Raw genomic sequence first — 22227 nt, 5'->3', positions numbered from 1 at the left:
CGAGGTGGACAATTGAGTTCGCACGCAGAACGAAGCCGCCGAACACAAAAATCTGGCCGGGAGGAAAGTTTCCCCGGAAATGACATCATTATTGATGATCGAATGAGCCATCGAACCTTCTGTCGCGGCATAGTGGAACTCTCAATGAAAGCACCAATGTCGGTGTCAAACCCGGGCGATCGGGTAGGGGGTCCCGAACTGTGCGTCTAAGGATCGAAGGTAACAGGAGAAGGGGGACACGATGTTTACCCAGGTTCGGGCCCTCTTAATGGAGGTAAAACCCGATGTCCTGCTTGATTGTATTTCATGATATAGGGGTTACAAGAGTTGATCTACCTCAAGATCATAATGGCTAAATCCTAGATGTCTAGCGTGTATGAATTCTGATAGCCTCTATGGACTAAACCCTCCGGTTTATATAAACACCGGAGGGGCCTAGGGTTGTATAGAGTCGGTTTACAGAGGAAGGAAATTATACATCCGGATGCTAGGCTTGCCATCCACGCAAAGGAGAATCCCATCCGGACATGGGGGAAGGTCTTCTGCCTTGTATCTTTATGGCCCATCAGTCCCGCCCATATCAAATAGCCCGGACACCTGAGGACCCCTTAATCCAGGACTCCCTCAGTAACTAATTGTGGTTCCAGTTGAGGTAAAGATACCATGAACAAACCCTCAAAGGATTGTTCTCCATAGTAACAAGTGACAACAAATTTCGGCACATAGTAATAATTTTTCCTTACCAATTTCCACTTACCACGAGCACTTCACTCCCCGCCAATGGCGCCAGAAAAGAGCCTTAATTACCCACAAGTATAGGGGAGCAATCGTAGTCCTTTCGATAAGTAAGAGTGTCAAACCCACCGAGGAGCAGAAGGAAATGACAAGTAGTTTTCAGCAAGGTATTTTCTGCAAGCACTGAAATCATAAGTAATGAGTAGTTTGATAGCAAGATAATTTGTAACGATAAAGTAAAGGCAACGGTAAAAAAAGTGTAGCAAGGTAGCCAAATCCTTTGGAGGAAAAGGACAGGCCAAAACGGTCTCTTATGATAAGCAAAGTTTTCTCGAGGGTACACAGGAATTTCACATGGTCACTTTCATCATGTTGGTTTGATTTGTGTTCACTACTTTGATAATTTGATATGTGGGTGGACCGGTGCTTAGGTGTTGTTCTTACTTGAACAAGCCTCCTACTTATGATTACCCCTTGCAAACATCTGCAACTACGAGAAAAGTATTAAGAATAAATCTAACCATAGCATTAAACTTTTGGATCCAAATCAGTCCCTTATGGAATAGCGCATAAACTAGGGTTTAAGCTTCTGTTACTCTCATACCCATCATCTAGTAACTACTCCACAATGCATTCCCTTAGGCCAAAATATGGCGAAGTGTCATGTAGTCGACGTTGGCATGACACCACTAAGGGAATCACAACATACATACCATCAAAATATCGAGCACATATCAAGTTCACATGATTACTTGCAACAAGATTTCTCCTGTGACCTCAAGAACAAAAGTAACTACTCACAAATTATAATCATGCTCAAGATCAGAGGGGTATTAAATAGCATAATGGATCTGAACATATAATCTTCCACCGAATAAACCATATAGTAATCAACTACAAGATGTAATCAACACTACTAGTCACCCACAAGCACCAATCTAAGGTTCTGGTACAAAGATTGAACACAAGAGATGAACTAGGGTTTGAGAGGAGATGGTGCTATTGAAGATGTTGATGGAGATTTTCCTTCCCAAGATGGGAGAGTTGTTGGTGATGATGATGACGATGATTTCCCCCTCCAGGAGGGAAGTTCCCCCGACAGAATCGCTCTACCAAAGGGCAAAAGTGCTCCTACCCAAGTTCCGCCTTGAGACGGCGACGCTTCATGCCGAAAGTCCTCCCCTTCTTTTTTCAAGGTCAAAATGACTTATATGCTAGAAGAGGGGCACCGGAGGTGGGCCGAGGAGGGCACAACCCACCAGGGCGCGCCTGGGCACCCTGGCGCACCCAGGTGGGTTGTACCCACCTGGTGGGGCCCCTCTGGTACTTATTTGCTCCAATAATTCTTATATATTCCATAAAAAATCTCCATGAAGTTTTAGCTCATTTGGAGTTGTGCATAATAGGTGGCCTGACATAGCTTTTTCAGGTCCAGAATTCCAGCTGCCGGAATTCTCCCTCTTTGTGTGGACCTTGCATATTATGAGAGAAAAGACATTAGAATTACTCCAAAAAGCGTTATTATGCATAAAACATTATAAATAACAGTAGGTAAACATGATGCAAAATGGACGTATCATCCATGTCGAGCACGCACATTCGATGCAGGGAACTATTGAGTGGGGACTATAGCTCCCTTCTGGTGTATGCTTGCCTTGTTGGAGCAGCTGCGGTGAGAAGGAAGACGGTGTGGCTGAAGATGCAGAAAACGCAAAATGTTAAGAACGACACATATCTCTGATCTAAAGAAATACCCTAAGAGATCAATAGTAAGGTACTAGAGTGGTCACACGTGTGTTGACTGAAAACTAAATTGGGGTCACACGATTTTATTTTATTTGGCACTGTCCGATCTATGCCGGATGGCTTGATGGCCGTCTTGTGCCACCCGGATCACACTGTTAAGAATCTTCCCAGAAGAGCCAGTGACCACCGGCAGAGCAGCCTGCCTCCGCCGCCCCTGGCCACGAGAGCTCCAACCAAAATCCCGCTCGCCGCCCCACCACACTGTCGTGGTTGCGCTGCCCCCGGCTAATCCACAAAGACTCACTATCATCCAGATTCGGCGGCGGCAGTACCTTCAACTCACGCAACTCTAAGATAGCCACCTAAGCGCTTCTTTCGCGGCGAACTTGCGCCCCGTACCCTTATATTAGACATCAGCCAACCGGCAACCTAGGAGCTTCGCCGCCTCAAGAGGTGTTGCTTCCCATTGGGAATCGATTGGCCCAGAATAAAAATTTAGACAACTGATGCATGAATGAAGTGATTTGAGATGAGTGTACGACTTATCTTGCGGCCTGGTGAAGTAGGCAGCTCCAGTTGCCGAGTCGGTGAGGCCGGCACAGTTGCGGTGGCTACCGGCGGCAGGAAAGCAGAGATGTCACGATGGTCGACGGCTATGGGGAAGCAGTGTGTTCGCACACGAACACGTCACGTGTACCCTCGACGCCAGGGGTGATGCACCGCAGCTCACGTCGAAGGAGTCTCACCGGAAGCGCGATTCGCAAGACAACCGGAGAGAACTTTTGAGGACCCGAAACCCCACACTCCCGGGAGGGACCCCGTCGGGGAGTGCGGCGACTATGGGCTTCCCTAGGTCGGTCCAACCGCCCCTAGAGCCTCGGGATTCACACCTCTCCAACATGAAGAACGACGAAGAACGAGGAAGCAAAAACAGGGGAGAGAAAAAATGTAGATGAAAAGTAGTAGATGTGCTTTTTGCGATTGTGTGTTGTTCAATCGGCTGTCACCTCTCATCTATTTATGAGGCGGCTGGACTTCCCGTACAAGAAAAGGACTAAAAATTCCGTCCAAAACATCAAAAACACTAACTTAACTCAGACAGGAATCTTTGGTAATTTCCTGGACCAACTCGGTCTCACAGATTGGTTCATTTTGGTCCCACCGAGTGAACTTTGCCAACTCTCTGTATCCTTTTGTAATTTCTCGGATCAACTCGGTCTCACCGATTGGTTTGCTTCGGTCCTACCGAGTCAACATTGCCAACTCTCTGGTAAATTTTCGGACCAACTCGGTCTCACCGATCAAATCAACTCGGTCGGTCCGAAATGACTCGGCAGCTTCTGTTTCTGACCTTGTTTTGCCTCCATAGGTTGCATACGACCTCGTATTAAGAAGATTTTTATATAAAAATCCACCATTTCGACGAGACGCACAACTTTCATGTTGAAACGTTTTCCATCAGAGGCCATCTTGATTAAGTTTTATGCCTTTATTTACTCTGGTGTCAACATGAGCATCTCTGAACTTGTCATAACTTTTGAGTCCGAGCTCCGTTTTAGACCATCTTCATATCCATCTTGATCTTCTCGAAGAGAGACATTCCAAGGTGACTTCCAATCATAAGTTTGAATTGGTCTTGATATAACCTATGCTAATTTTATGACTGTGCCAATTTTGAGCGTCAACGCATGCCCCCCTGTTTTTCGGCATAGCTAGCATGCCGGAAAATAACTTGTACCATGTTGGTTCTAAGGACGATGTCAACACTTCATCGGCCATTCTGCATCTTCTTAGGATGATAAGTATATATCGGCCATTGCTTGTTTGAGCCTCTTGATGCAAACTTGGGTGAAAAACTTCTCAACTTCTATAACAATCCGGTGATAAGGTTCCATAGATATGTATATCAAGGTCATCCTCCGAACCATATTGTTCACCCTTTTGCTAGGATTTTGTAGATAATCAACAATACTTTCTCCAATCCTTACTTTCACCTACATAAAAATTTAATTAGTGGCCGAAGCTGTGGACTTCGGTTCGACCTTACCTATGTTGACGAGACTAAGCATCGGCTATTGAGAGAAATGCAATACAATATGATTAACATAGTAGCCGGATGTTTGCTGTGCCAATTCTTTCGAATTGTCATGTCTAAATATATGAACAATTTTAAAGCAAGCCAAGGTAAATTTTGCATCTAGACATACCCCAAGATAAACTATGAGTGATTCGTCAAAACATTGATAAACCCTGGAGATTTCTTGCAGTACTCATAACGAATCACCGAAAGCCTCAGTATGTAGAGCACTTATAGCAAGTAAAAGACTCAATCCGAATAACAATGCATATTCGGCTTCCATTAATGGTGCATAGAAATATTCTAAGAGGCATGAGGCTTAAAAAACAGTACCATAAAGAAATATATAAACAACACCATCACTTTGGCCATTGCTACGAATTGAACCATCAAAGCATAATCTCCATAATACTAGAAAGACAAGGCTAATATCAACATTATGCATGTCATTAATCTGATGTTTAGTAATAAAATCAGCTATGATTTGGCCTCTTATAGATCTCAGAGATGCATAAGCCAAATCATATCCAAACAAAGTATAAGCCCACTAGCCAATTCTGCAACTATGAATTGGCCTATGCAGCATATATTCAATGACATCGGTCACTATGTCCCAACTCCATTCAATCATAATATAGGCATACATATAAATTTCCATGAGCACGTACCTTGTCTTGCTCTCCAACCAAACTAAGGATGATGCTAGCATGGTACACCGGCCTTGCTTTGTCATATTCTCAGGGCGATAAATAAATATCGGCCACCTCCATAAGGTTCATGTAGAATTCATCCACCAAAGCATGTATAGCCGAAATAAACAAATGAAATAGCAAATCAAGTATTTCGGCTCTTTGGATCAGCAACAAACTTGTAGCTAATCAAATTTATAGTGATTTGGTAATACCATCTCATGATATAGAAGATTATGTTGCATCCATGGAGGGTAATTGATCATACCTAGGGATGAGTTCCATGGCAAAGACATCAATGGCATGGTTGAAGAAAATGGATGATGTGCCAACCGAAGATTTCGATGTTGTGATGCACTCCTTTGGCTTAATTGTTTGTTGCTTCAATCCTTCTGTCTATTCATTTTTATTGTACTTCTTGTAATGGAAGCTTGCACATAATTCTCATTTTGGGTACTTCCTTTCGGAATCCATGCCATATTCCTTTCCTCAAGTTCTTGTGCACTAAGTTTCTGCAATTTCTTCTTTTGCCAATATGATAAGCCGAGTGGGCACCCCGACTGTGATTTTGTTTGAAGCAATGGCGACTCTTGTTTTACCTTGTGCACTCTCAACTTCTTTTCTTCAGATTTGGCACTTTGACTTTCAATAATTGGTTGCTTCATCTCATTGCCTTTAGTAGCCAATGTCAACACTTTAATTGGCTCTTTGTTATTTGAGATCAAATCTGAAGTAGCACACTTACGACCATCTCTTTTAACACGGTACACTTGTTTGACCACCTCTTTCTTATTCTTTGAGCTCCGGACCGATTCCTTATGATTGAAACAGTCTTTAACATATAATTGTTCAAATGGTGATCTTCTCGGAGATGCATACTATGGGTGAGATGGTCTAAAATAAGATGGAGAGTGTGCCCTTGTATCATACATGTCCCATGATGGATATGGATCTACATTAGCATAGGGGTGCATCCACGGTATTGGCACTGGCGGCCCAAAATAAGGATATGAATGTGTTGCATTAAAATGCTCACTTTGCCAATACCGATCCTCATATTTGCGACTTGGGGATGATCTTGGTTTCTTTGCATGATTTGGCCGATAAGCATTCTTCTCTTCACTCTTCTTTTGATATTTATGCAATAGTTCAGCGAAGGTGATTTTTGATCTCTTATACTGGCGCTTATTTCGGCCTTTGTTTTCTTTTGGTTTGCTTTCATCGATCATTGGATTTGCTTGTTGCCCCCCAGTCCTTAGAGTCTTCATTGTAGCTTCGATGGAATTCTCTCCCTCAAGATTATGTTCATTATGCTCTTCAAAAACTTTTTTACTTGAAAGCTTGATCCCATCACCTGCAGCTTTTACCTTCTCTTTAAATGGATCGGCTTGAAGTAGCCGATGAAAAAAATTCTGCCATCGGGACCAATCGGAATAGACTGGTCATCTCTTGGTGTCTCAACAAATTTCAATCGTCCTTTATCAATGGCTGATTTAACTATTTGACGAAACATGTTGCAATCCTCAAAATTATGCTTGGACGAATCATGCAACTTACAATACATTCGTCCTTGGACAGATGGTTCAACATGATGATCAAGAATTCTAATGTAATTATTTCTCAACAACAAATCAAATATTTTATCACACATGCTTGAATTGAAGGTAAACTTTTTATTCTCTAGCCGATCTTGTTGTGAGAACGGCTTTGGAGTTAAGCAAACGAATGGTTCAGATTTTGCATCACCCCATTCGGCTATGCATTGTGTTTTGCACTCTATCTCCGATGTCTTTGGATAAGAAACTATACTGGCATCAGTTTGCTCAGAAGATTTTAATCTTGGCTTTAAATTTCTGAAATGAAAATAGCTAGAACATACATGTCTCAATTGAGACCAAGTGTAAGCCAAGTATGAAGCAAGCAAAGCTACCCAATTAGATATGAACTTTAAATAAAGCAATGGGAAAAGCTTTGGCTGCAGTAATAAGTCACTATCAGTCTCTTTGAATGGTACAATATATTGACCGATATGCTTAGTAACAATTTTATTGCTAACAAGTAAATTGCCCTTCTTCATTGGTCTTTGAAAATTACTTATGAGAATATTTCTTATAGATGCATCAATAATGAAGTTGCGACCAAATCTGAAAATAGGTAAATTACTCGCTATGCATACCTCTTCAAATACGTTGGGAGAGCATGATGGTGGTGTGACTTGAACAATATCTAGCTTCATCTTTGGATGACTCTCCAACGCCTTTTCATCATCTTTTTCTTTATTCCGTGCATCATTACCCTGAAGATCCTTATCAGCCAAACTTTGTTCGGCTACTTGCTCTTGTGCTTGAGGCTTGTCAATTTCTATGGCACGGAACTCATAGGGCAGGAAGTAGGTTCCATTATCTTCAGAAAAATCAAGCACAGCCATTTTGCTATGCTTCCCATGCCTTTCTCAACAATGTTTGCCTCTTTGGATTTGATGGATTCGGAATCTTTACTACTTGATTCGGCTTTTTCAACTGACGCACTTTTAGTTTCTGAATCATCATTCTTTTCACCGGTTATATCAATTGGCAACACTTCTTTTCTTTGAGCTAATTCCCTATCAATTCTCTCTTGGCGAAGTACTTGCACCCTATCGCACAAAGCTTTAACTCCCCTCTCAATCTTAGTCTGCTCTAGATTAGTTTGCCCCCCAATGCTTTTACAATCTTTCGGCAATGATGTGTTAGTGTTGCCGAAATTTTGCAATTGTGTAGGGGGTGTATAATATGCTACGGTACTAGGTGGAGGTGTATGCACTGCTGTATAACCATGTGCTCTTTCGCCAATTCTATCAATGCATGTAGTTTCATCTTCTTGCAAAACTCTAGCCTTTATTGCAGCATAATCAGGAAACAACCCATTTTCATATTGTTCAAGGCAAAGAGCACTAATTCTCTTGTTTTGTGCCAAGCTCTTTTTTAACGCAGCCACAACCGCTTCTGGAAGGGATTGCTCCGCAATACTTTCAGATTCTTTCGGCAATGATTCGTGAGTGTTGCCGAAATTCTCGAATTGCGTAGAGTATGCATTATATGCTACAGTATTTGATGACGGCACATGTGTTCCTGTAAAATTTTCACTTATTCGGCTATGACCATGAAGATGCAGGGCCGAATTATGAACATCTACAGTTGCATACGATGCTGAAAAATTACTAACATGAGGTGTAGCATATGATGGTTGAGAGTAACTGGCCGAATAGCTAGTAGTAGCATGGCCAATTCTCTCATCCATCGGCAAGGTTAGATTCACATACTGCAAATTAGTTGCCGATGAATAAAAACGTGAAACACATTCTTCTATGCTATTGGAAATTTTAACATGAGGTGTTTCAAGTTGATTAACCGAACCCAACATGTTGTCCATCGGCATATGGATTTGTGGGGTTGCCAATGCATGAGAATTAGGATACATAGGTTGTATGTTACTAGTATCATAAGAAGTTGAAACATATAAATTACTTTGAATTGGCCTATGCATGTAATTAGATGCATTATTGAAAAAACTAGGGCTGGCCGATAGAGTATAATCATTAAACGATCTAGTAACATCATATGAGTTATTTGCATCTACAGTAGGGAATTGGGTATTCATATTACCTTTGTAGATTGCAAACCCTAGATGACGATCTCTTCGTAGCAAGAACGGGCCGGAGACCGTTCAAAGCTTCGTCCCAGCGGAGTCGCCAAAAAGTGTGTTCGCACACGAACACGTCACCATGTACCTCCAACGCCGAGGATGATGCACCGCAGCTCATGTCGAAGGAGACCCGTCCGGAAGCGCGGTACGCAGGCAATCCAGTGGGCGCTTTTGAGGACCCGAAACCCCACACGCCCAGGAGGGACCTCGTCTGGGCGTGCAGCGGCTATGGGCTGCCCTAGGTCGACCTGATCGCCCCTAGGGCCTCGAGGTTCACTGCCCTGCAACAAGAAGAACGAACGAAGAACGAGGAAGAAGAAGAACAAGGGAGAGAGGTAAAGGTAAAGGTAAAAAGTGGTAGATGATTTGATCGATTGTGTGTTGTTCAATCGGCCGTCACCTCTCATCTATTTATGAGGCGGCTGGACTTCCCGTACAAGAAAAGGACTAAAAATTCCGTCCAAAACATCAAAAACCCTAACTTAACTCCGACAGGAATCTTCGGTAATTTCCCGGACCAACTCGGTCTCACCGATTGGTTCATTTCGGTCCCACCGAGTGAACTTTGTCAACTCTCTGTATCCTTCTGTAATTTCTCGGATCAACTCGGTCTCACCGATTGGTTTGCTTCGGTCCTACCGAGTCAACATTGCCAACTCTCTGGTAAATTTTTGGACCAACTCGGTCTCACCAATCAAATCAACTCGGTCGGTCCGAAATGACTCTGCAGCTTCTGTTTCTGACCTTGTTTTGCCTCCACAGGTTGCATACGACCTCGGATTAAGATGATTTTTATATCAAAACCCACCGTTTCAACGAGACGCACAACTTTAATGTTGAAACGTTTTCCATCAGAGGCCATCTTGATTAAGTTTTATGCCTTTCTTTACTCTGGTGTCAACATGAGCATCTCTGAACTTGTCATAACTTTTGAGACCGAGCTCCGTTTTAGACCATCTTCATATCCATCTTGATCTTCTCGAAGAGAGACATTCCAAGGTGACTTCCAATCATAAGTTTGAATTGGTCTTGATATAACATATGCTAATTTCATGACTGTGTCAATTTTGAGCGTCAACACAGCGTTGGGGCCCTGGACACATCCGAAGTTGGAGCCGCTCCGACGCCGTGCACAACGGCGGCGGTGAATCGGCTCCGGTACGGTTCACGTGGCCGTCGTCGAGGCAGCACCGTACAGTTCACGATGGCAAATGGACTGCGTCTCCGGCATTGGGGAGGAGGGCAGCGGTGAATTTGGTGCGGTGGGAGTGCCATGGAGGAGGGGCTGAGGTTTCGCCGCTGGGGAGAAGGGAGCTTCCGAGGAGAAGGTGATTTGGCGTCCATGATGTATGAATGGGAATTGGGAGGGAGAACCATGTCTTACGGACGCATTTGTCTGAAATATGGGGGGGAGTTACAGTTCTACCCCTGCCTTTAGGCTTCTGGGCTTGGGTCTATGTACTGAGGGTCGGGGATAGTAGAGTAACTTTGCTTCTCCCAAATAGTGGGCACGAGCGATTTCGGGCGAGGAGGGCATGTTTTGAAATAGTGGGCGCGAGCAATTTTAGGCGAGGAGGGCGTGTTTTGAAATAGTGGGCGCGAGCAATTTCGCACGAGGAGGGTGTGTTTTGAAATAGTCGTCTCGAATAATTTCGGGCGAGGAGAGGGTGTTTTGCCACCCATGGTTTATGAATTATTCGGCACCTATCCTTTCGACCGAGGAGAAGGCACGCTTGGATGAAGTTACGAACCTACCCTCGATGTGCAATGGGCCAATTGATGTGTGTCCCACATAGGCCGGTAATTTTGCGTCTCCCATTTATTAGCTCGGGCAAATACCACCGAGCAGAGGGTACTTCTTTTTTAGATGGTGAGATGATGCTCGGGACTAATGTGTTTTTACATGCTTGTTGCTAACGATTTACTATATGACAAAAAGTTGACCCACTCAAAATGGGAATCAAATCCAAAATGAAATATCTCGATTCAAAGAAATAGCTCGTTCACCAGGTCAAAATAGTGAACTAAATCCATAATTGAACACCTCGATTGAGTAGCATGTTGTACAGTATTATAGTACTCCATAAACATGTTGAAAGTCAAATTAATGACCTTGTTTGATACGCATATCTCCGTTCATGTGTGGATTAGAGACAACATGTTCTCCAATTCAAATATTTGAATGCAAATTTATATCAAAACATGGTTTATATCAGTCTTTGATGCATAAACGCGACCTCCCCCTCTCCCGGACTCCTATTCTCTCTCTCACCGACAATCTTCAATTCTATCACACGCATCCAAACACAAACTTTGTCGGTCCCTCTCCCTCTCTCTCTCTGTGTGTGTGCGGGGGGGCTTTCTAGTTCGCATGGACACTCCATGTATAGGTCTCTCTGGCACACTATGTATGATTCTCTAGTCCAAGCTAAATATCTTGGGTGCACTCATCGTACGCACACAAATTTCCTGGCTCATTGCGCGTAACTCTCTCACGCACCACTCTACCGTCTCGGAGCTCTTCCCTCTCTCTCTCAAACTCTCCATCTCCCTGGGTCACACATACACATGCATATCTCACTCGCACTCGATAGACCCTTATAAAACTCTCTCTCTCTCTTGTTCTCTCTCCATCTCACAGGCACACACACACAATCCCACGCCTAGCCAAGTATGATTGTCTCTCACTCAATTGTAGGCACACACAGTCCCCCTATATGTATATGACTAATTCTTAGTCTCCATCACAAATATGTACATTGTCTCTTTACCTCACTTGGTCTATCTCGATTTCTCTCGGGGCATCTTTCTATCGCACACACACCTCGTCCCTCGATCTCCCACCCATATAGTCCCCTCACGATCTCGAGGGTATCTCTCTATCACAAACACACCCTCTCTCCCTCCCCATGCATCCATCTTCTCCATGCATGCCTCTCGACCTTTGTCCCCTGTTGGCCAGACCTCTATTGGACATGTGCTATAGGGGTGTCTCTCTCCGTTGCAAACAATCACACACTAGCTATCTTCGTGTATCTCTTCACCTCGCTTTTCTATCTCGCAGATGCATGTGTGATATGTTTGCATAAGAAACGAACACACAGACACTCTCTAATTTATTGCTTGCTCTCCCTTTCTCTTTCACACACACACACACTCTTTTTGCACACTCACTCGTTCTCCTTCACACGCACTTTATCTCTCTCGACTTAGGCATTCACTTCGGTCCATAGCATATAGATTTATTGAAAAGTCAAACATCACAAAGTTAGACCATGTACGTGGAGAAAAACATTTACATGAGATGTAGTTTCGTATGATGTATCTTTGGTATTGTAGATATAAATAATATTTGCGTAAACCTGGTCAAAGGTTCCAAAGTTTGACTTCTAAAAAATTATATGCACTGCATTATCGAACGGATGGAGTATCTCTTTCCCCCTCTCAGCTATCTGATGCACCACTCAGCCGTATCGGGGCTCCTCTATCTCTCTCAAACTTTATATCTCCCTGGTTCACACATACACATATCTCGCTCACGCTACATAGACACATGCATCTAACACTCTCCTCCTTTTTCTGTCTCTATGTGACACCCCCCTAAGTACCATAATCCCTCACTCCATCATAGGCACACGCACTCCCCCCCTAAGTATGACTATCTCTCACTAGCCATCAGGAACACACGTATTGTCTCCTTCCATCCATACGTCTATCTTGATATCTCTTGGGGTATCTTCTATTGCACACACACCTTGTCACTCGATCTCCCACCCATGTAGTCCCATCAAGATCTCCAGGGGATCTCTCTATCACAAACATACACTCTCTCCTCCCCATGTGTGCATTTTCTCCATATGTCTCTCTCAACCTATCTCCCTTGTTTGTCAGACCTCTCTTGGACATGTGCTAGGGATCTTTCTCTCTCGGTTGCAAACAACCACACACTATCTCCTCACCTCACTTCCGTTGTCGAAGATGCATGTGTGATATGTTTGCATAAGACACACACGCTTTTTCTCTACTTTATCGTGTGTTGTCCATATCTCTTTCACACACGCACAGATACTTTTTTTCACTCACTCTTTCTATTTCACACACAATCTCTCTCTAGTTAGGTACTCTCCCACGTCCATAAACTTATGGATGCTTTGAAAAGTCAAACCTCAGAAAAGTTTGGCCAGGTATATGTGGAGAAAAACATTTACATCTGGAACGATCATTAGATTCATCACAACATGTACTTACTTCATACTATCATTTATCTTTGGCATTGTAGATATAAGTAATTTCTTTATAAACTTGGTCAAAGTTTCAAAAGTTTGACTTTAAAAAAATATAGACACTACATTATCAAACGGAGGGAGTAGCTCTCTCTATCTCTATCTCTCTCTACTGTATATCTCTCATGGCCTCCCCTCTCACTCGATCTCTCTATACCGAGGGATTATACGGTCACTGTGTCAACGTATAGTTCCGTATATTATTTAGTTAACCGGTCAACCAGTCCACTTGCTACCTTGTCAGCTCGTGTTCTATATCTTCGTGTGCTGGGCCATGTGGCAGTGGGTGAAAATAAGTAAACTAGAGGCTCATCTGACACGCGGTGAAGTAAACAAAGTTGAAACCACTTGCGGTAGCACCTCACACGCTAGTAAATTGAGGGCACACTTCTTCCGCGTGAAGGATGCACTCGTGCACACTTCATCACTATGCGGCGGCATGCACACAAGGACGCGCTCGCACACACCCATCACACAATACACACCAGCACACGTGTACACCGGCGTCACTGCCGGCTGAGATGGATGGCGAAGCAGCCAACAAGCGGAGGCGGCTCAAGCCAAAACCGCATCCGGCGATCCTGGACTTCATCAGCAGCCTCCCCGATGACATGCTGCTCGTCATCATCGGCCTCCTCCCCACCAAATCTGCCATGCGTACCACCCTACTCTCCCGGCAGTGGCGCCCCCTCTGAGGCCGCGTCCCCTCAACCTCACCGTCGACAACTGCCTCTGCGACGGGGATTGCAAACGCATGGCCACGGTCTCCAAGATCCTTTCATCGTACCCTAGGCCAGCCAAACACCTTGACATCCGCATGTTCAGTACCAACTTCAAGGTCCAAGCCAAGTTCGATAAGTGGTTCTTATCCCCCGCCCTAGATCAGCTCGAGTAGCTCAGGTTTGAAGTTGGATGATGTCGCTCTCTGCCGCCGTCCACGCTCCGCCTCATGCCAATGTTACGCCGCACTAGCTTCAGCTCCTGCTATTTTTCCCAGATTAATGCCGCACACCCGCCCTTCTTCTACCTCAACTAAAGCAGCTCGACCTCATCGACGTCGGCATCTTGAAGAAGGCTATGGAGCACCTGCTCCTCAGCTGTACTATGCTCGAGTACCTTCGTCTTCGGCAGATCCATGGGTTCATTATCCTCCACATCGCCTCAATGAATCTCCGATGGATTTATGTGTCTTGCTTGGCCCCGCAACAAGAAATCAATTGGGAAGAGATCACTCCAGCTGTTCCATGTTATGGTCATTGAGAATGCGCCTTTCCTTGAAAGATTGCTTGTATCTGGTCTAGAAGGTCCAACAAAAATTAGGGTCACTGACACGCCGAAATTGACAGTGTTGGTGTACTCGTCTGCCAAATTCTCCGAACTCTTTATTGGATCCGTAATTGTTTAGGTACAACACACCTTCTTCTCCGTCTTCTTGAAATTCACATTTTTAAATTTCTTCTTGATGTATTTACAACTGTCTTCCAGAAAATGGTTCCCACAAGCGTGACCCAGTCTGTGCGCACAGTGAAGATCTTGGCAATAAAATCTATCGGCTCCAATCTGGATCAAGTTGTTGGATTCCTTACATGCTTTCCGTGCATGGAGAAGCTACTGATGAGGTGAAACTTCTTTCCTATTACTAAATGGTAATCACAACGTAGCTCAATTTTTTTCGTAATATTCCCAAATTACGATGACAAGTGTAGTGTTCAGAACTGCATCTACGCACTGCACTGAAAGAAATATTTTTAGTATTTTTTCTCACGTGGCGACCTGCATCGTTGTTTTGTTGTACTACTAGTAGCCTACGCTAGTCATAGTGTCAAGTAACTTACACTAGTAACTCTATGGTTAGCCTAAGGCCAAGTACTACCTCTGTCCTGGTTTACTCTTTGTATTTTGTAGTATCAAAATTTGACCATAGATTTAACTGACAAAATGTTAATGCACGTCACTAAAAATTATATCGTTGGATTCCTATTTGAACATAATATCAAATGGTATAATTTTTGGTGACATGCATTGGCATTTTCTTAGGTAAATCTATGATCAAAATTTCACACTAAATACGAGGTAGTACAAAAGTGGGCTATAACGTCCCTCCACTATGTAGGCCCAAACATGTGCCAAATTCACTTCTGATGCATTTGGCATTGATGCCCTTCCATTTCTCACCTAGTGCCCCAATATGGATCACCTACTTTGCTTCGGTGCCAAATTAACTCACGTAATGAAAAAACACTTGCGTGGGAGAGGGAGAGGACTGAGGGAATAAAAAACACTTGTTTGGGAGAGGGAGCGGCTAGTGTAGTTGGTTTGATTGATTTGTTTATACATGTGGGTCTATGTGCACTGCGGCGCCAACTCTCTCACATCGCTAGAGCGGTGCCAAAATATTTTGATTTGACATCAGTGCGTATTATGTGGCATACTATTGAGAAATATGACATCAGCCACATAGTAGAAGGTAACAAATGCCCAAGCTCTTCACGTGCTCCTAGGTAAATGAGAGGAAAGAGAAAGAGAGAGAGAGAGAGAGTGTGTGTGTGTGTGTGTGTGTGAAAAAATATCACTAGCCTTAGAGCCAACCCTGTCAAATTCTGGGTTCCGGCAAACTCTTGAGGTTCGAACACTGGGGTGCGCATGAAGAACTCTCTCTCTCTCTCCCTCTCGCTCGCTCGCTCGCACGATGATCTCAAGGCCTAGCTCGACGAAACCAAGGAACACGAGACACGGAGGTTTATACTGGTTCGGGCCACCATTGTGATGTAATACCCTACTCTAGTGTGATGGTGGTGGATTGCCTCGAGGGCTTGGGATGAACTAGTACAATGGATGAACTGCCTCTTGAGGAGAGGTGTTCTTGAGCTCGATGAGCTGCTGTGTGTGAGGACGGTCCGAATCATCCGTCCCCACTATGGTGGTGGCTAAACCTATTTATAGAGGCCCTGGTCCTCTTCCCAGATGTTAGGCGGGAAGGGATCCAAGAACGGCCAAGTTTGAAGGGGGACAACTACTACAAGCTATCCTGACAAAAGGTGGTCTTCGCCTGCCAAAGAATCTGGTGGTGACGCCGCTATGGGCTCCCTGGTGATCTCCGTCCTGCCGTCCTGCTGGCCTTGGTCTCGTTGCACTGATAAGGAAACCTTTGCCTGATGCCTCAGGACTCCTCGCCTGCGCCTGCCTCTTTAGCACCAAAGAGGAAACTGGTACACTGCGCCTGTTGGCGCCCGCCTGGCCTTGGTCGTCATGGCTCGCGTCACGTGAACCTCGCGAGGTGCCCCCTGCATAGATGTCTCCGCTCCTAGGGAGCCAGCCTAGTGAGGCTGCCCCCAGGGAGGTCTTGGCGTCGTCCGCCTCGCGAGGGTCTTGAGTTGTCGCTGCAGATGATGGGTCGTACCAGGCCGCTAGTGGAGCCACGCCGTGGGCCGTAGGCAGGCATGTCTGGGTACCTGATACATCTCCAACATATCTACTTTTTCTCACGCTTTTCCTCTTGTTTCAGACTCTAATTTGCATGATTTGAATGAAACTAACCCCAGACTGATGTTGTTTTCAGCAGAACTACCATGGTGTTGTTTTTGTGAAGAAATAAAAGTTCTCGGAACGGAACAAAACTTTTTGAGGATTCTTTATACCAATAATAAAAAATTCTAGAGCCAAGACCCACCGGAGAGGGGCCCCTCGTGGCCCTGCTGATGACCCCCCTGATACTATAAATTCACATTATTCTAGAAAAATATCAGGGAGAAAGAGTCATCGCGATCCACGAGACAAAGTCGCCACAAAGCCCTGTTCTTCCTCGAGAGGGCATCTGGAGTCCGTTTGGGGCTCCGGAGAGGGGGGTCTTCGTTCTTCGTCATCACCAACCCTTCTCCATCGCCAATTACATGATGCTCCCCACCGGGAGTGCGTAATTCCTTCGTAGGCTCGCTGGTCAGTGAGGACTTGGATGATATTCATCTTGTAATCGAGTTAGTTTTGTTAGGGCATGATCCCTAGTATCCACTATGTTCTTAGATTGATGTTGCTATGACTTTGCCATGCTTAATGCTTGTCACTTTGGGCCCGGGTGCCATGATTTCAGATCTGAACCGTTTATGAATTTATCATCATATCCATGTTTTAGATATGATCTTGCAAGTTACAGTCACCTACTACGGTTATGATCTGGCAACCTCGGAGTGACAACAACCGGGCCCACTCCTGGTGATGACCGTAGTTTGAGGAGTTCATGTATTCACTATGTGTTAATGCTTTGTTCTGGTTCTCTATTAAAAGGAGGCCTTAATATCCCTTAGTTTCCAATATGGACCCCGCTGCCACGGGAGGGTAGGACAAAAGATGGCATGCAAGTTCTTTTAATAAAGCACGTATGAGTATTTACGGAATGCATGCCTACATTATACCGATGAACTGGAGCTAGTGCCACATCGCCCTAGGTTATAAATGTCACATGATGAATATCATGCAACAAGTTACCGATCCAATGCCTACAAATTTATCCTTATTGTTTCTGCTAAGTTACTACTGCTATCACACTGTTACACTTGCTACAAACTACTGCTATCACTGTTAGTGTTACCGTTGCTACTGCCAGTGCTATCAAAACTATCCAACTACTTTGCTACTGATCATATTGCTGCAGATAATTAATCTCCAGGTGTGGTTGAATTGACAACTCGGCTGCTAATACCTTCAAATATTCTTTGGCTCCCCTTGTGTCGAATCTATAAATTTGGGTTGAATACTCTACCCTCGAAAACTGTTGCGATCTTCTATACTTGTGGGTTATCAAGACCTTTTTCTGGCACCGTTACCGAGGAGCATAGCTATATTTGTTGAGACACTTGGGATTATTATCATATTATCACTATGAAGAATTTGAAGGATCCAAATACTAAGATTTATCCCTCTAAGACGAGGGGAGGTAAGGAACTGTCATCCAATTCTGCTTTAGATTCACCTTTTGTTATGAGTAAACTTGCAACACCACCACATGCTAGAGATATTCTTGCTTGTAATGATAGAGATGATCTAGAGAAATTACTACAAAAGTATAAAGAAAAATCTTTGAATGCTAGAATGAAATGTGATCCTAAGTTTTCTACTTCACCTATCTTTATTGATGATAAGGATTATGAATTCTCTGTCGGCCCAGAGCTAATTACTCTGGCTGAATCTGAACCTTTCCATGGCTATGAAACTGAAACTGTTGTGGCATGTCTTACTAAGTTGAATGATATAGCCACCCTTCTTACTCATGATGAGAAAACTCGCTATTACTTTATTCTCAAATTATTTCCTTTCTCATTAAAGGGTGATGCTAAAGCTTGGTACAATACTCTTGCTCCTGGTTGTGTGCGTAGTCCCCAGGATATGATTTATTACTTCTTTGAAAAATATTTTCCTGCTCATATGAAACAAGCTGCCTTACAACAAATATTTAACTTTGTGCAAACTAAAGAAGAGAGTCTCGCACAAGCTTGGGGGAGGCTTCGCTAGTTACTTAATGCTTTGCCTGATCATCCTCTTAAGAAAAATGAAATACTTGATATCTTCTATAATGGACTAACCGGTGCTTCTAGGGACTTTCTAGATAGTTGTGCTGGTTGTGTTTTCAGGGAACGAACTATTGCTCAAGCTGAAGAATTATTGAATAACATAGTGGAAAATTATGATGATTGGACTATTCCTGAACCACCGCCTATACCCACTTTGAAGAAGAGGGGTATATTATATCTCAGTCCTGAAGATATGCAAGAGGCAAAGAAGTCTATGCAGGAAAAAGGTATTAAAGCCTAGGATGTTAAAAATTTACCTCCTATTGAAGAAATACATGGGCTTAATACACCACCAATGCCTAAGGTGGTAGAGGTAAATTCTCTTATGAAGTTTAACGAAAATGATAATCCTCACAATATGCATCCTAGTCAATGCCTTTATGAGCTTGAAAACTATATTAGGAAACAAGATCACTTCAATGCAAATGTTATGAAACAATTGAAATATAACTCTGATATGATTACTCACTTGAGTGACTTGTTATTTAGAATATCAAATGATGTTAGAGGTGTTGGAAAACATGCTTCTATGGTTCAAACTCAGTTAGAACAAGTTGCTAAATCTCAAAGAGAATTGCTTGATGAAATGAATCATAATATGCATGACTTTGTTGTTAGAGTTGCAACTAGAGGAGGTAAAATGACTCAGGAACAACTTTATCCCGAGGGACACCCTAAAAGAATTGAACAAGATTCACAAAGAGCTAACACTAGTGCACCTAGTCCTTCTAGAAAGAAAAATAAAAAGAAAAATGATAGGACTTTGCACACTTCTAGTGAACCTGGAATAGAGAAACCTCCTGATAATGAAAATGAAGTTTCTATCTCAGATGCTGAAACTCAATCTGGTAATGAACACTCACCTAATGATAATGAAAAGATAATGATGAGGTTCATGAAGACTCTCAACCAACCAATGATGAAGAACCAGATAATGATGTTGAGATAGAACCACCTGTTGATCTTGATAACCCACAACCTAAAAATAAAAGATATGACAAAAGAGACTTTGTTGCTAGAAAACACGGTAAAGAAAGAGAACCGTGGGTTCAAAAACCTATGCCTTTTCCACCCAAGTCAACTAAAAAGAATGATGATGAAGAATTTGAACGCTTTGCTGAAATGCTAAGGCCAGTCTTTTTGCGTACTCGCTTGACTGATATCCTGAAAATCCCTCATTATGCAAAGTATATGAAAGACATCATCACAAATAAGAGAAAAATACCGGAAGTTGAAATATCCACTATGCTTGCTAATTATACTTTTAAAGATGGAGTACCTAAAAACTTGGAGATCTGGGAATACCAACTATACCTTGCTCTATCAAAAAGAATTATGTGAAAACTGCTTTGTGTGACTTAGGAGCTGGTGTTAGTGTTATGTCTTTCTCTTTGTATAAAAGACTTGACTTGAATAAACTCACACCTACTGAAATATATTTGCAAATGGCTGAAAAATGAACTTCCATACCTATCGGTATCTGTGAGGATGTGCCCTTTGTTGTTGCTTATGTTACTATTTTGACTGACTTTGTTATACTTGAGATGCCCAAGGATGACAACATGCCGATTATCCATGGTAAACCCTTCTTGAATACTGCAGGGGCTGTTATTGATTGCAATAAAATCAAGGTCACTTTTCATATCAATGGTAATGAGCATACGGTGCACTTTCCGAAGAAACAATTCCAAGTGAATGGTATTAATGTTATTGAAAAATCTCTGACAATCACTATTGGAAGTTTTCAAATACCTCTACCTACTGTCAAAAAGAAATATGAAATGCTTATTGTTGCGGAAATGCATATCCCCATTGAGGTAACTTAGTGATTTACGAAAGTTCTTCGGTTTCATACTAATCGAAAGTGGTTGTTAATAAAACTTGATCAACCTTATTAATGAATAATTTTTGAACGGTATGAAGTTGATGAATTTAGTAAGCACTACTTTCTATCCTTACTTTTTATTCTCTGTTTTTATTAGTTAAATAAAATAAATGCCATGTTTTGTCTATTTTCTGAATTTCCTGTGCAATAAAAAAATGTCCCAAAAAAAGTTCTCGGAATGCCCTAAAAATTTTATTTGATTTTTTCTTGAATATTTAAGAATTTTTGGTGCAAAAATAATCAGAGAGGGGTGCACCAGGTGGGCACAACCCACCTGGGCGCGCCAGCACCCCCTGGCACGCCCTGGGGGTTTTGGTCCCCATGTGGGCCCCCTCACTTATCTCTTTAGCCCACATTGTCACCTACCTCCAGAAAAAAATCACTCTTGCTCTCTCTCCCGTGTTCTTGCTCATTTTGCTGCCATTTTCGATCTCTTTGCTCGAAACTCCATTTCCGAAACTGTTTCGGGAGATTATTGCTTGGTATGTGACTCCAACATTTGTCCAATTAGTTTTTTTAGTGATGTATACTTTGAATAATTAGCTACTCTTGGTGTTGTTGTAGATGCGCTTGCATGCTGAATTCTTAGTGTTTTAAGTAGATTGAATTCTTGCTATGGCCTCTATGTATCCCTATGAGTAGTTGCTAAAGTTTTGTGAAGTTCTGTTGGAAAAAAATTGTGAACTAAAAATTCAGATTTTTGTTCATAGGAAAAATTGTACGCGGACATAAATATCTTCAGGAAATATGGTTCAAGGAAGAACTCCAATGGTGTTATTGGGGAGTCTTCTGACAATGATCTCCACCCTCGAAGGTTGGCGGAGGTACGGCCGTGCGAATGGCCGCACATCCCGTTCCTGCAAGAAGCTGGAATTCATGAGTTCATGCAATTCATTGCCAATGCCAGTCTCACCGACTTCATCGCAGATGAGTGTGACCAACACTAAATCCTCACAAATAAGTTTGTTCAAAGCTTTAATTTCCTTCCTAGAAATAATCCTCCTGGAGTGAGCTTTGATTTATATGCTGAAAATCATCATATACCACCTACTGAGTTTTGTGACATATGCTTGATCCCTTCTCACGGGAGCTTGGCCGAGCCTAGGCCGGCTGAGTTTGAGGATTTTTGTCGAACTTTGACAGTGGGTGATGAGAGGAGAGTGTCAGCCATCACTGCCGGTGGTTTACATTTCCCTGCTGTCCGTTACTTTTCATATTTCATTACCAAATGCTTGCTTGCTAGGGAGAAGGTGGGTGCACTTAGTTCACCAGACCTTGCTATTTTACATCGTGCAATTGAGGGTGACAACACGTATAGCTTGGGAGCTACCGTGTCTCATCGCATGCACCTTAATAAATCCCAGGGTGAAATACATGGTGGGATTTTTGCTACTCGTTTGGCGGCTCACTTCGAGGTTGAGATATGCCCTCATGATTTCCCTCTTACCACAGTTTACCTAGACCGTGCAGCCATGGATCACCATCACTTTCTTGCACATGATAGTCCTGACATTGCCATTCCTTTTAACTTGGTTATAACATTGACACTCGTGATGTTATCCCC

This window comes from Triticum urartu, chromosome 7A (genome assembly GCF_056163025.1).
Source record: "Triticum urartu cultivar PI428250 chromosome 7A, HENAU_Tu73, whole genome shotgun sequence".
Classification (NCBI taxonomy): Eukaryota; Viridiplantae; Streptophyta; class Magnoliopsida; order Poales; family Poaceae; genus Triticum; species Triticum urartu.
The sequence above is the reverse complement of the archived record's forward strand: the minus strand, read 5'-3'. Positions refer to the sequence as shown.